The sequence below is a fragment of the Pteropus vampyrus genome, unplaced genomic scaffold (assembly GCF_000151845.1).
Source record: "Pteropus vampyrus isolate Shadow unplaced genomic scaffold, Pvam_2.0 Scaffold61, whole genome shotgun sequence".
NCBI classification, from domain to species: Eukaryota; Metazoa; Chordata; class Mammalia; order Chiroptera; family Pteropodidae; genus Pteropus; species Pteropus vampyrus.
In genome coordinates, this window is record NW_011888842.1 from 1,758,385 (window position 1) to 1,774,544 (window position 16,160).

Consider the following 16,160-nt stretch of genomic DNA (forward strand, 5'->3'; position numbering starts at 1 on the left):
CCCGGAAGACCCAACCTACCCAAAGCCAAGAGCAACTCCCACCTCTCTGCCGCCACTTACTGTCCCCAAAGGTCTATCTAGAAGATCTGGTCAGGAAGCTTAAAAATAGTTGAGTGTGTGGTGACAAGCCTTGTGGGTTTTCTTTGTAAAAATATTCTGAGCAGGGAAATAAACCTTTCAGCAGCTTATTTTTCCACTGCTCTGGGGAGTTCCTCCTACTTTCTGCTGCTGTAAGCACTTCAGGTACCTTGTGAGTGGTCGTGGGAGTGCTGGAGGAGAAGGGCAGAGCTGACATAGGACCTGGATGGGGGTTATTCGATGAAGGGGAGAGATGTCTTGTTAGAGAACCAAGTGTAAAAGGGTCAGCAGCTCCTAGGATGCAGAGGGACGTGATCCAGGCAATGTAACATTTCAGCACATTCTGAATACAGGAGGAAATGTAATTCCGAGCTCATGAGTTTTGGCATCCAAGGCCTTTCCATATGTAGCTCTGTCTACCTAGCATTGCCCTTCCCAGGCATAAGTAAGTCTAAAACAGAAGTATTAGCATTTGTCCCATCATATCATAATGCTTTATGCTGATATAACTTCCTATACTCTTCCTTCTGCTAGGAAGGCCCTTCCCAGCCCTTGATCCTCAGCACCACCCCAAAACCCTTATTCAACATATTCGATCATTAAAATCCAGCCCAGGAGTTTGCCTTCTCCTTGATGTTTTCCTGACTCCCTTAACAGTTAATCACTCTATTTCCTAAGCAGCACTCTGCCATTGTTGCATTTATCAAGTAAGTGGTCACGTGTTCCCTCACAGGGTTTGTGTTTTATTCACCTTGATGTTTTTGCAGCCTCACACAGGATCTGGTAAGAGTAAGTACCGCCAAACAGGTTAATTGAACAAGTTAAAGACTGCGATATTTCTGCCAAAGAGAAGAAAAAGACAGAAATGCCAATTTTCAGGAGCCTTGTAAATTCAGGACCCTGTGGGGTTGGGAGTTTGTGGAATGCTCATGACTACTTCCTTCCAAATGAACATTCGTCTCAGCAAATCACTATGTTTGAAGTTGTCACAAATAGCACGGTAAAGGGCTCTGAGGACTTCTGAGTTAACGGAGAGAGAACCTTAACATCATCGCTTTCCCTTCCAGCACTCCCTTGAGTCAGGATGCGATGATTCTATTTTTACAGGTGAGCAACGGTTTCCACGGAGGAGACAGGAGAGGAGAGGGGAGGTGCGACTCACCTCAGATTGCTTGTTTCTAGCATTTTCTCATTCCACAAATGGCCCCAAACTACTGAAAACAGAAAAAAAAAAAAATTGCAAAACTCTTTCTGATAGAGTATTATTAGTATTTCTGAAAAAATGTAAGACCCATAGAAGGTTTTGTTTGTCCAAATTCAAGAAAATCACAAAAAGGGGCTAGAGATTAGGAAGCAGAGAATAGAATGTGTTCTCAGCTGGATCTCTAACTCAGAAGAGTTTGACCAACTTCTGGAACGATAGCAACAGTGAAACTGCCATCCAGTGAGAATCGCTATCGAGAGGAGGGCAGTGCGGGCATCAGAGGTCAGGGTACGGAGCCGGGTTGTCCAGGCTTAAGTCCCAATGCCCCCCACCTACTCGCCATGTAGTCTGGTATATGTTACTCAACCTCTCCGTGCCTCTGTTTCCCAATTTTTAAACTGACAGTAGCAATTAGTCACAGGGTTTTGTAAGTTATACCACATAAAACATTAACAATAAGTATCACTTCTTATGTGCTAGGTATCACCTAGAATCCACCTAGAATCATTATCTTTCACCCAATAACATCTCATTCCGGTATTATTATTTTTGTTTTACTTATGAAATACCTGGGTATTTTTCCCAGGGGGCATTCTGGATTTTAAATCCTCATCTTTCTGTGTTTAAAATTCTATGTATATAATCTCTGCTTTTCTGAAAGTCCTGGAAACGAGACTCCTTTGTGACTCTGCTAGAGGGAGTTATGGGCCTAGAAAAAGCTCTGGAGGTCCAGATGGCAAGCTGGGTAAGCTGGGATTCCCTGAACTCTTGTCAGCTTCCCAACTCACAGTCAATGCTGGAAGTTCTGTATGGAGTATGGGTGTAACTTAGATAAATACCCAGAGGCTTGGAAGGTAGAGTGAAAATATTTGGAGCTGGCAAGTCTGGTCAATTAATACATGTTTGTGAGGCATTTCAAAGCTGAAAAATCTTTTGTAAGTGCCAAGTGATATTAATTATTGATATGAGGGCAGATCCCGCCTGCAGAAGAAGGTGTATCCAATTTACGTGCATGCGTATGAATCATCTGCTGGTGATGCTGTGGGTGCTGACATTTCAGTCGTGAGGGCAAAATTCAGTAAATGGGTGAACCTGGCGAGGGAGGCAAGAAGAATCTGAGTCTCTCTTTGCCTCAGCGTAGGGATTTGGTCTTGCAGGAAGGGGTAGTCATCAGTCTTGACAGAGTCCTATTCAGAGGGTAAAAGTATTTTTTTTTGGCGGGGGTTGGGGGGGCACACCCATAGGGAATGACTGTGTGATGCTTATAGCCTGAGTTGGATCAGGCAAAGTAGGAGAAGTATGGTTAGTGTTTAGTTAAAGGGTAAGGCAGGACCATAAATGGGAGAAAAATGAACCTTGAGCTCAGAGACGGAAACGATATACAACCTGTCAGGAAGCAGTGTCGAGCGCAGGTCTGGAAAGCGGTTCAGAGGGGAGTGATGAATGGCGTGCGGCCTGGCAGCTCAGCGAGGGCTGGATGCCTCCCGCTCGGTGTAGGGTGACCTGGACTCTTAGCAGCTCTCAGGAGGGTCGGGTAGTCCCCCTTCTCTTAGTGAACCTAAAATCTTTTATGCCTTCTCAGGTAGACCTCAATCCATAGCTCAGCAATATTCCTGATTTTTTTTTTTTTTTTTTTAGTGTTGGGGGCGGGGGCGAGAGGGAGATGAGAAGAGTCTGCTTTTGGAGACTTTCAAACCTAGGTCCTCTCACCAATGAGCTCTCTGTGACTGTGAGCAAATATTTCTTTTCTTTTGCAATCAGTTCATGATCAGGAAAATGAGAAATACATTCAAAACATTCCCCTAAGTTTTCTTCCAGTGTCAGCTTTCTCTAATTTACAGAACTGACTGTTCTTTCTTTTTGTTAATTCTGTAGAACTCAAGGGTCTTTCTGAGATGTCCTGTGGGCCAGCTAAGTAAATTTGGGGATGCCTATTGGGTAGAGCTGTGTTCAAAAAACAGCTCTCTTTTTATCTATTTTAAAGGCCCACTAAATTTTCATAACATCCTTTGGGGAGAAAATGGTACACATATTACACTTCTTTGTATGTATGGTTTATTTCCTTTGTGGAATTTGCTTTTGGGTGAGCTTAATTCTTTAAACAAAATTTATGGAAGGTTATAAAGATAACTTTTACAATGTGAATAATAACCCCCACTTGTTTTGAAATATCAAATTTTATTCGTAAGAATTCCACCTTATATCTGCGAAGCATGTTAGAGTTTATAAAAGCAAGTTGTTTGGCTAATCTGAACTGTTTCTCAAAACCACCTGTGAACTAGACTCTTTTCATTTATTTATTTTTTGAAATAGCCTTATTGGCCTTTTCAATTATAAAATGAATACATTATAGCAAGGTGCCATGTTAAATATTTATCTTTTTTTCTTTTTTTTCTAGTGAAAAAAGAGCCAAAAGCTATTAAGGTCATCTTTGACAGGACAATTTACTTTTGAGGCAAGAACGTGGTGGCTCCTTTTCATCAAATGGAAAGAAAGGTCTATCATCAGAGGCACTGGTGCTCTGCGTTGGGGAAAATGAGCTTTGAAAATCTTATTTGTCTCTGTTATAGTGATCTGGATTCTCTCAAAGAGTTCAGGGAAGGAGAAAAAATTAGAACTTTTATTTTCGAGTATATAAGTAGGAGAAACACAGCACCACTGGGAGGCCTTGCCCTTTGGCTACAGGAGGAGCTGAAGAAGGTGGCCTTGGAGCTCCCTGGGCCTAAAAACGTAAGGACATCATGGTCAGAGGCCTGGAGCACAGGGAGTGGAACCCTTGTCCCATGAAGAAGCACATGGATGGCGTGTGTAAGGGCCCGGGATCAGCAGTGGCTCAGTGATATTCTCATGACTCTGTAGTGGGGGGTCAGCAAAATTTTTCCATAAAGGTCCAGATAATAAATATGTGGGGTTTTGTGGGCCACGTGGTCTCTGTTGCGGCTTTGCCCTTATAATATACAAGCAGCCATAGGTGCTATGTAACAGAATGGATGTGGCTATGATCTGAAGAAAAACTTTACAAAATTAGTTAACAGGCTGAATTGGGTCTGTGGACCGTGGTTTGATGATTACTCCCTTAGGCAAAGTTCCAGAAGTAGAATTGCTAAGTCAAAGTGTATACACTTTTCTAGATTTTTCTAGGTATTGTCAAGTCACCCTCCAGAAGGGTTGTGCTTTATTCTTACCATCCGTGCATGAAAACACCATTTCCCTCCAGGTGTTTTTTAAAATTTTTTATGTGAACAAAGGAAAATATGTATACTATAATTTTGCATATGGAAATGTTTTTTAAAAATGTAAATTTCCTTTTCTCACCAAAGATTCCAAAGGCAGAAACTGATACATTTATGACTAGAACCAGAACTTGAAACTTCAAATTATAGGAATACATTGAGTGTGATTATCTCTGTAACATGGAGATGGACTGCGTGTGGGGAGGGTACCAAAAGCAGAGAGAAGGAGAGGCTGAAGAGAGTCACACGAATTGCAGTTGAGAATAATTTCTGCCTTTGTCATGACTGAATAGGCATGTGGTCGATCAAGGTACTCTCAGCTGCTGATCCTTATTACCAAGTAGCCACCTAAGGTGAATCCTCTAGGACGTTATGTGATCTGTGTAGTCTAACCCCTGAAAGAGAAGTGTTCTGGCTTGAATTTAAGCGATTCCTTCCTCCAGCACATGTTGGTCCAATAGGAAACTCATTGAAGGAAACTCATTGAAAGAAAGAAACTCATTGAAGTTTTAGGCTAAACCTTTGGCATCTTCTAGGCTTGGCCCACTTGTTAAGTTCTCTTTTGTTTTCTGATTTTACCTGTGACCAGCTATCTACTAGCCAGATACTTGGGATGTCAACTAGTAAAGTATGGTCTTCAGAGACACACAGATCTGATTTGAACCCTAGCTCTACCCTACAGTGGCTGTGTAGTCTCAGAAATATTCTCCTGAGCCCACTTTTTTAAAATGTAAAATAGGTATAATAACATCTCCCTCTCGAGGTGTTTGTAAGAATTCAGTAATCACACTTATGTGTCTTGTCGAGTGGGAGATATTATTTGCCCAATCCCAGGATGTTGCTCATAAACCTGTGATCTAGCTTATAGAGCCCTGGAAGCTAGGTAGAACAGAAGGCCTAGGTTGCACTGACGACTTCAGGTGGCCGAGGATTGTCTGGGTTATTGGCATCTCTTAAAAAACATTTCATAGAAAACCACCTGCTTGGAGAGTAATTAGAAATTAGGTCCATCAACCTATTTCAGGAGAAGTTTATTTGGCCTGACAAATACTATAAGTACAATGCCAGGTCATGTGTTTCATTCTGTGAATATAGAAATGAACCAGGAATTCATCTGAGTGCTAAGAAGCCTCACACTATAGAGAGAAATACAGTAAATTAACATAAAATAGTTTGAATATAATCTGATAAAGAATTTAATAGGGGAAATCATAGGATGCTACAGGGATGAAAAGTCCCTAACCCAGATGGCTGTGATTAGAGAAGATTTCTTATAAGCCAGAAGTTCCCAATCTTTTTGGCACCAAGGACCCGGTGCTCCTATGAGAATCTAAAGTGTATGATCTGAGGTGGAGCTGAGGCGGTGACGCCAGCACTGGGGAGTGACTGCAAATACAGTCAAAGCTTCGCTCGCTCACCCGCCACTCACCTCCTGCTGCGTGGCCCGGTTCCTAACTGGTCCTCGGCCATGAGGGTTGGGGACCCCTGTTATAAGGGTCACAGAGTTTAAACCTTATGGAATGAAGGTGTGAGTGGGTTCCTGTTGGGGGCGGGGGCTAAAGAGAGGGAATGCATGCATGAAGGCATGAAACTGAATGGTATGTGTAAGGGAATAGAAGAAGTTTTATGTTGCATGAGATATAAAGTGATAGTTGGGGAACAGCAAAAAATGAGGTAAGTTATGAAGGCTGGTCAAAGTCTTTGGTTTTTCGAAGGTGTTATGCAGGGAACGACAAGATCAGATTCAAACTTCGACGCTTTGCTTCACAGTGGAGGATGGATAGGGTGGCCAAACCTGAGGCAGAGACACTACCTAGGAAGCTCCTGCATTTCATGTGAGAGATGGTGTTGGCCGAACTGGAGAAGTGCAGTGGGGAAGGGGAAGACGATCCATGCAGCCAATACTAATCGATAAAGTGAGTACGAGAGGGCGTGAGTTTCATGTAAAGGGTAAAAAAAAATGATGATGATTCCCAGGTATCTGATTTGAGCTCTGAGCTGTCGGTGAAACCCTTCCTTGAAACTGGAACAATGGAGACGGCGGAGATGATGAGATTAGAGAGAGGAAGAGAGAATTCATCCAGGTATTCTGGGCTGGGAGTCAGGTCCTCTGGCTTCAGACGAGCTTTGCCGTTGTCTGTGTTCAAATAATGCTCCCTCTTTATCGCTAGTTTCCCCAGGTTTATCACGAAGGTATGAGACTCGGAGTGTTTCCCAAACATGTATCTGTAGCCTCACAATTGAAGGCTCTGGTTCAGCAGTTCCAGTGTGGACTCCAGGAGACAGTATTTTAAAAAGTTCCTCAGATGACACTGCTGGTTGACAGTTTTGAAGACCTGAGGATCAGAAGATGCCTGAAGATTCTTAGAGCTCAAACACCTCTGAATGCACTTTTCCCTTAGTTCTCTGTCCTTTCTGCTGACTCTGCAGATGTGAGCTGGCATCTGACACACAGTGTGGCCTCCACGGTCACACCACTGCATGCCAGTAACCACAGTGTGTCTCATTACCACCCCCACACCCCTCCCCACCACCCACCACACAGGTTGGGCAGGCAGAAGAGGACAAGATGATTGCCCTGCACACCACTGGCACTGAGGCAACTCCCTGTCGTATTTCTTTTTTTTTAAAGACATATACTTATTCTCCCACCAGGGTATTCTATAATAAATTGCTTGTGGTTCATTGGGATGGAGGGCAGGTTATTTTTTTCCCAGTTTAGTGCCCAATGCAGGAAAAATAAAACAAAACAAAAACTAAACAAAAAACCCTTCTTGAATTCAAAGTTTTAGTAGACTGAGGACATCCAGAAACTGAGTTTTGTTCTTCCAGCTATGCTCAGAGGACACGTTCCCTACCCTTTTTCTTGGTGTTTTCACTGATCCCACTTCCTGCTACAGATGAGCTCAGCAGACACTCATATAGACACATGAGGAAAAATAATCCAACACACCTGAAAAATTCACTGGGGCTTGGCCAGCGACAGGGAGGTTTTAGGTGTTATTTCTTGCAACTTTCAAACAACATTAATTGTGCTGAGACCTCCAAGCTGGACCAAGAAGGGGATTCCCTAACATCGCACATGAGAACTTTTGGCTGGAGTGAGACAGTACATGTCTTTCCCTCGCTGCAGGGCCGTGATCAATTCTTGGCTTTCAAACCCAAAAGGGATGTGGGAATCTGGTGGGAACTGCAAAGACTTAGTACAAAGATGAAAGGCAGTAGGCTTTTTCAGCCCAGAGGGGGCTGCAGAATGGCTTAATTATAACCTCCCTGTGCATAGAGGGTTCTTACATCTCTGATGAGGTAAGCCCACTATGGGATCCCAAGCTGTTGTGTCTTATATGTTTTTTATTCTTTCCATGGTGTCTGGTATGAAGGTCTGAATGAAGTGGTCGCAGAGGAAGCTGATTCAGCAACTGTATTCTCAGGTCTCTTTACAGATCTTAGCTTTGGGGTCATTCAAACCTGGGTTTGAATTCCAGTTACACCAATTATAAACTGTAACGTTGGAAAAGACACTTTAACTGTGTGTGTGGTAATTTTTTTTACCTATAAAATGAGGTTAAAATACTGACCACAAAGAGCTATTTTGAGGATTAAGAGAGACTGTGTATATCTTAAAATACCTAGCAGAGAGCCTGGTAAATTTATTAAATGTTTGTTAAGTGAAGAACCAAATGAAGCTCTGGAGAGCATTCAGGCAGACCCTAGAAGACAGGTAATTAGGGTGATGTCAAGTGTTGATTTGCCTTGGACGGTGCTGGCTCAAGTGGGTTGAGCAGACATGCAAAATGATCCCTGATTGGAGGAACAAGATGCTATCCCTCTAGGTTTGTAAGAACCTTAACTCTCTTACTTATGGCAATTGAGTGGTGTGCACAAGCGGTGTATGTGTGTGTGCGTGCACGTGTGCACACACACATGGTCGTGCACATGCACAGGTGCATGCATGCATGTGATGCCTAAGGTCTACTACCCTGATGTAGATGAGCTTTCTAGAAACTTAGATGGCATCTTATTCATCTCTGCATTTCCCTCTGTCTTGGAAACACCCTGGGTTTGAACACATGTGAGAGGAGAACCAAGGGACATTAAGTGACTTCTATAATCTAAGAACAGAAAGAAAAACAAACAAAAGTCATTCCCCTCTTCCTATTGCTTACATTCTAGTGGTAGAGTCATATTTTCTCTTAGAAGCCTTCCCCAACTATAATTATTAAAATTTATTCACCATACAATTGATTTATTTACAAAATATAAAACATCACAAAGTTGAAGCTTCTTTTTCTTCTAGTATCCTCCTCCGTTAGAGGCAATAACTAGCATGAATTTTACAGCCCCGTTTTCTTTGTTTATTATGAAATGTATCCATAAATAATATATGCGGTTGCTGTTTTTTAAACATAATGATTTGTACAACATACTTTTTAACAACTTGATTTCCCTTCCATTTTTTCTACTCAATGTTGCATTTTTGACATTCACTTATGTCCTTACAATAGGCCTAATTAATTCATTTTAGTTTTTTTATTATAGTAAATGGATGAATACACCACATTTTATTTGCCTATTCCCTGTTGAAGGACATAAAGATTATTTCCAATTTTTTCCCCACTGCAAAGAATGATGCTACAACAAGCATCTTTGATACCCTGGTACACATAAGCAAGCCTTTCTCTAGAGTAGAATTGCTAAGTCATTGGGTATGCACATTTTAAGTTTCATTATCTACAGCCAAATTGCTCTCCAAAGTGATTGTACTAATTTACACTCCCACCAGCAGGGTATGAGAGTTCAGTTTTCTCATGTCTTTACCAACAGTTGGTGTTGACAGATTCCTTAATGCCTGTCAAACTATTTGGTGTGAAACGGAGTGTTTCACTCTTGTTTTAATTTGCATTTCCTTTATCACTAGTGAGGATAATCATCCTTTCATATGTTCATTGCCTCTTCTGAGTGTCTGCTCCCACCATTTGCCCACTTTTAAGTTATATCATTGGTTTATTTAAACTGACATAATTTTTCTACCATTTCGAGATTCTAATCTGTGTCGTTTTAGATATTTATATTATTTCTAAGCCTGTCATTTTTCTTTAGTATGTTTCATAGAATGTTTTGTAGAGGAAACAGTTTAATTTTGATGTAGTCGGTTTTATCAGTGCTTTCTTATCAAATACCGACTTAAAAGCTTTAAAAATCTGGTTCTTATCTCTTGGTCAAAAATTATTATCCTGGATTTTTTTTCTGATTTTTTTTCCCCATTTAGGTTTTATATTTAGTTATTTTTATGTATAAAGTGAGTTATTTTTCTCCCACTGATTTATAATGTTACTTCTTTTGTATCCTAGTTTCTCACATGTATTTAAATTTATTTAAGGGCTTCAAATTCTGTTCCATTAACCTTTCTCCCCTGTTCTAATATCACTCTTTTAATGTCTATAGTTTTAACATACATATGTTTTAATGAATAGTTGTGATACCTTCTATTTTTTTCCCCCAGAGTTACCTGGCTAATCTTTGGTGTTTGCACATCCAGATCAATTTTAGAAAAAGTATATAGAGTTGTAGGGGAAAAATCTTGTTGGAATTTTCTTTGAAATCACATTGACTATATCAGTAATTTGGATCAAATTAATTGCTTTGTGATTTTTAACATCTTCATCCGTGGAACTGCCACAGCTCTCCATATATTTTGGTTTGTTTTTTGTTTTGTAAGAACATTTTATAATGTTCTCCATAAGTTTTACACACATATATTTTAAAAATTATAAATACCTTAGAATGTTTTTTTGCTGTAACTACACTTATATTACATTATTACTGATATATATATATATATATATACATATATCTTTGTATATTAGTCAACCCTTCTAAGATCTCACAGTTGCTCAATTCATTTACTTTAGTTTTTCTTGATCTACTATGTTGATAACTTTTTTTTACAGCACCTGGTCTTCCTAGGTGGTCTCCCAACCAAGTACTAACCAGGCCCGACCCTGCTTAGCTTCCGAGATCAGATGGGATTGAGCTTGTTCAGGGTGGCATGGCTATGGACTCTATATTGATAAACTTATAGTATCTAAAGTTGTAATGACAACTTCCAATTCTTATGCCTCTTTTCTTTTTCTTGTCTAATATTGTATAACTAGGACAGCCAGATGACTTTTAACGGTTATTATGGAGACTACACTATTATCTTTTCTTTACTTTAATGGAAATACTTCCAAAGCTTCATCATTATGTATTATATTTACAGTAGGTTTTTGATAGCTGCTTATTATTAGATTAAGGAAGTTTCCTGCTGTCGATAATTTACCAAGTTTTATCATAAATTCTATTAAATTTTTATTGTAAGTTTTATGTTTCTGTTGAGACATGTGTTTGTTTTCTCTTTTCATTTGCTCATATGTTAAATAATCATATCTTGGTAGATTCTTTTCTTAGTGAATTGCACCCGCTTTTCTATGATAAATTCTACTAGGGCATGATGTTTGTTTGTCAGAAAGTGTAGGTTTAAATGCTAGTATTTTACTTAACATTTTTAAAATTAAGATTTTATGGACTAAATTTTTTTTTCTTGTACTTGAAAAATATATATATTTTTTTTGGTGGGGGAGAGATTTGTGTCTAGTGTTACTATCTTTTCTGACATTCTAATTCCATTTTATACAGCTCCTCTCTACTAGACTATTCTATCTACAATTTCCCTCATACACAGTAGAACTTAAAAGTTATATTCTGTCTTGGTCTGCACTCTAATTATATTACCTGTATGTTCACTTCTACCAATGCAAACCAAATTGTTATTTTTTGATACCCATTTTGCTGCGCCAATTGTGCTCTCACAGAAGGAAGTGGGATTCTTAAGCAGAAAAAATATCTAGATATTCTTTATTTAACTTACTCATCTTAGTAATGGCTAGTAGTGAAATTCTAGAAGATAAATCAAGGAAATATCTCAACCACCTCACACAATAGCAAGTCATTAATAATAGTTAATTAATTAAATTGGTACCTTACTGTGTGTTGGACACTGTGCTAAGCACTTTTTATATTCATATCGTATATTATTTACAGAAATGATATGGGATAGATAGTGCTGTTCTCAGTTTAGCAATAAGAAAATATGAGTTTGTGAGGTATAAATTACTTAAGTACGCATAGGTGCCAAATGGTGATCTTCATCCAGTCCAACAAATCATATACTCTTAACCATATTGCTACACCATGTCTACACCAAGCTTTGGAGACCCTAATGGCATCCATGATAACTCCATGTTAGCACATAACAGAGTTCAATTCAACACTGTTGCCTGGTTAACATACCCTTTATATCTTAGCTCTCTGATTAACAGATAAGAATTCTGTTCCAAGACATTCACATATTGCTTGTTTGTCTTGTTTTATCTTATTTATGTCTTATTTTTCTTTATTTCCTTTTACACTGCATCAAAGAAATACCTACTTATGATTGAACAACTTTTTTCTTATATTTCTCATTCCTTATGTTCAGTTTCCCACATTTTCTAGTTATTCTTATTAATACTCATTGATTATTCTTCACTTTTATACTAGAAGAAAGAGAAGTCAAGAAGCATAAAAAAGAAATTGTCCTACATTGGATTATTGTGCCCCAAAAGCAGGAAGCTGATGCTAGATTCTTGGGGGCCCTGGAGTCCTAGTTGGTGACTTCAGCTGAGATAAGGTCAGCACTCTCATGAACTAGCCAGGGTGCTTCCTTACTCTGGGCCTCTTTGACTGGCAATATGCTTCAGCATTGTCAATGGGTAAGCATTTCTTTGAGTAACCAAGCAGAAGACAGAATGTGAAAACTAAGCTGCTTGCCCAGTGGTGAATGTTTTCCTGTTTCTGTAACCTACTTGCTGTCAAGTCTCTCCCTTCCTTTATGATGTTTATTGAAATTGCAGCTTAATGAAGTCTGGCCAGTCCTTTTTCTTTGGCTAAAGACTTGATATTACTGCCAACATATATGAATAAGAAAAGAGCAATTTTTGGAGAAATGGAAAACTTCAAGAACTAATAGAGGCCAGTAAAAATGAATTGTTTACATGGTGCATTTTTCCTCTTGTGTTTTAACAGATGAATTTACTACTAAACTGATGTTTCACTCAACAATGATTATTTTTATTTGATACTCTTGGAATATCCTTGAGACTCAAATCCAGCCAACGAATTTAGATTTTTGTTGGTTGAAGTTTAGGATCTGTGATCTCACCTGAATTGGCTCCTTGGAGTATGCTTGGAAATTTAAAAATGTGTGCTTTTAAGTTTCCCCGCTTTTGTCAGATCAGTTCAGATGCTGCTTCTCAATAATTTTTTTCTTAATTCTAAAATTACAACAATATGTCCATCATCTGCACATCTAGAGAACTTGGCTTTAAGCCCTCATTGACTCTGTGCAATGAGATGCCCTCATTGACTCTGTGCAATGAGATGCACTGTGGTAGAGGAGAGAGTATGAGCATTAGAGCAGGACAAGAATGTGTTTGAATTCTGCAACAGGTATTCACTAGCTGGGTGATTTTGACACATCAATATTTCATTTTCCATAAAATGATAATATTCAAAATAATAATGGTAATGAGAGTACCTCCCTTATTTTGTTTTGGGGAGAATTCAGTGAGGTCACGCATATGTTAGACTTGGTGCATAGGGGAGATAATTAATAACTATGATTTCCCCGTACTTTGAATTTACCTCCACCATCCTAGAACACGTAAAGGACAGTACTCATAGAAAGGATAAGTTTACCTTTCCATAACACTAACCATGCAGCCTAAGAGCTTGTCATCAGGAGAATGTGTCTCATCATCTGGCAGGACTTCTTTGACACTAAGTCAACCTGGATTCTAGACTTGATATGAGCTAACCTCATGAAGTATTATTTTGTTTTGCAAAAGGATTTTGTTCTCGAAGTTACTTAACGTAATTTTTAAAAAACTAAATCTTATTTTATAGGTACCTGGAGAACTCAGTATAAAAGTGAGTCATGTGGTTAATCCTTTTGTGTAAAGTAGTCTTTTGGAAAGTGAGTAATCTGTTGTAACTTATCATGCTTGTATTCAGATACCAGGGTTTCCTAGAGAGGTACCCAATCCTCATGTATCAATATTACACTAGTGTACAATACTATACTTCTCCAAAAAAATTGTCACCGAAGCCAGGGATGGGTATACATGAATGATATTCTTCTACTTTATAGAAGTTGTCTCTATACTTTTATGAATTAATATAGAAATGAGTTGGTATATATTTGGATTCTTCACAGCACAAACTTATGAGTGTTTATTTCTAAGAATACTCTAAGAGCCAAGGGAAAATGAGAAGGAAAGTAGTATTTATTAAGAATCTGTGTGCTTAGCATTGTGGTAATGTTTTCATCAATATATTACAGTTATTCCTTTCACAGTGTTTTGAAAAGCATGTTACCATTTTATTGGGCAGACAAATTAGCTTCAAATAGGTGAAATAATCTATGCAAGTATCAAAGGCAAGATTTGAAATCTGCTCTGACTGATGTTGAATCCCTTAGTTATTCCTATAAAGTATTCCTTCCTGAGAACAATATACTGAGTTTAGGCAGGAAGTAAAATTTAAGATATGTATGTAGTTTTAAAATGTTTTATCATGCATTATCTTGGGGCCTCATCTCTTATTTAGGTATGTAATATAGATGTAAACATTGGCTCTGAAGCTAGCTTCAGTGAGGTTTGGAAGGAGTTAACACTTTTCCTTTTTTTGATAGAAGATGAAACGTGGACTGTTGCTAAAAGCCACAAGCTGAGTATTTATTAAATACATTTATTTCTCTTTCATCTATTTGGCCAATGTTCCCAACCATAATCTAATTTCCTCTAAAATTTTCCATGGAGCTAGATGGTGGTTCCAAATTCTGAAATGCTGAAGGAATCATTTAATGATCTGTGGTGAGTTCCTATGAACTCATCTCACAATTGGTAATGAGTGTTTGGAGAAGACTCCTGGGTAGGCTCCAAGTCTTTTCAAAATGATCCTGCTCATGGCAATCCAGGACTTTCTGGGGGTATTTGGAAGATCTAGCTGATTTTTTAAGGGAGCTTATTTAGTTCAGTTTGAGAATATGGTGTTAATAAGGTCAAAGGTTTGAGCCCTCTGTCCCATTTTGGTGCTCATAGACCATACACCTCACTCTGGACAGACCTTTAGCAGATAAATGGCCTAAGTTGTAAATAAGCAAAACAAAATAGTGGGGATGGCTTAAAATGTACCATTAACTCTTTTTACTCATTCAATGCAAGTTCACGTAGAGCTCATGTGGTACTAAGCTCTAGGGATACGTGGTCAACTTGAACAAGACTGCTGTTGAATAAATCACAGAAGAACGCATAAACAGAAAATTATAAAATGTTATAAGTACCATGCTAAAGATAGGTGTAAATCACATCTATAAGACTAACAGAGGAAGGGTATTAATAACAAGTGGAATTTTATTAAGTATAATAATGATGAGCATTATATAATTATATAAACACCATCATTGATCATTGATTGGTATCTTAGGGCTAGTTCCAGTGCTAACATTTGTTCTTGAATTATTCTATTCAACTCAACAACCTTGAGATACTGATGATGATGATGATGATGATGATGATAATGATGATGACAAGAACAATGATAATGCTGATGATAATAATAATAATAGGATAAGGAAATGGTATTAAACACTATTTTCAAGACAATATGTTGATCTTTTAAAATTATTTGATCAATCCAGCAACTCTCTGGGGTCAGTATTATTATTGCTATTTTGGAGAGGAATAATCTGATGGTAAGAGTGTCCACAAATTGCCCAAGAGTATTTGGAGGTTAGGTAGAAGATTCAAAACCTGGGCTAACTGACTCATAGTTCATATTCTTATATATACAAAGCCAAACTGTCTTCTAGAAAGGGTAAATATTGAAGAGTATTAGGTAGGTAGAGAAAGAAAAGAAGAGCATTCTAGGAAGAAGAAATAATAGGAAAAAAAGCATATAGGTGTTTCTTATAATTTGTTACAGAGGTTGCTTTTTAAGAGTGTATGGTGCAAGGAAGGAAACAGTGTGAGATTAAGCCCCAAGTATGAGTTCATGTCAAATTATAAAGGGGTTTGTTTTGCATTTTATCTTATAAGCTTGGGACACAAGGTTAGAATTTTAAGCAAGGCAGAAAATGATTCAAATCTGTGTTTCTAAAAAAAAAAAAAAGGAGTAAATGCAATAAAAAATAAATGAAACTACTTGCTAAGCACAGAAAACCTAAACTCTGTTGAGATTGTTCAGAGTTTTTAAAACTTAGATTTAAAAAGAATTGTCTTTTCTCTCTTAAAATCCCACATGGTTCAAAAGTGCAGGCAAATGGCTTCTGTTGCACAACATTCTCTGGGATTCTTTATCTCTATGGTTTGGATTAGTTCCCATATTGGTTAGTATTAAAAGACAGCATCCAGAGGCCAAAAACACACTCTCCTGAGTGGTGTTGACATGAAATTGATGAAAATTGAAGAAATCAGTCTTTGGCAAATGACTGAGTAGAAAATTGAGCTTCAACCCCAGGTAAAGTCACCTCCTCATACCCCACCTCCACAGATGAGACTAGTGAA

At 38.4% G+C, this 16,160-nt stretch overlaps 1 pseudogene; it reads right to left on the reverse strand.

The window, feature by feature from the left end:
• Positions 1-10,457: 10,457 nt before the first annotated feature.
• LOC111740322 lies at positions 10,458-10,576 on the reverse strand (annotated as a pseudogene).
• Between the last annotated feature and the right edge of the window lie 5,584 nt (positions 10,577-16,160).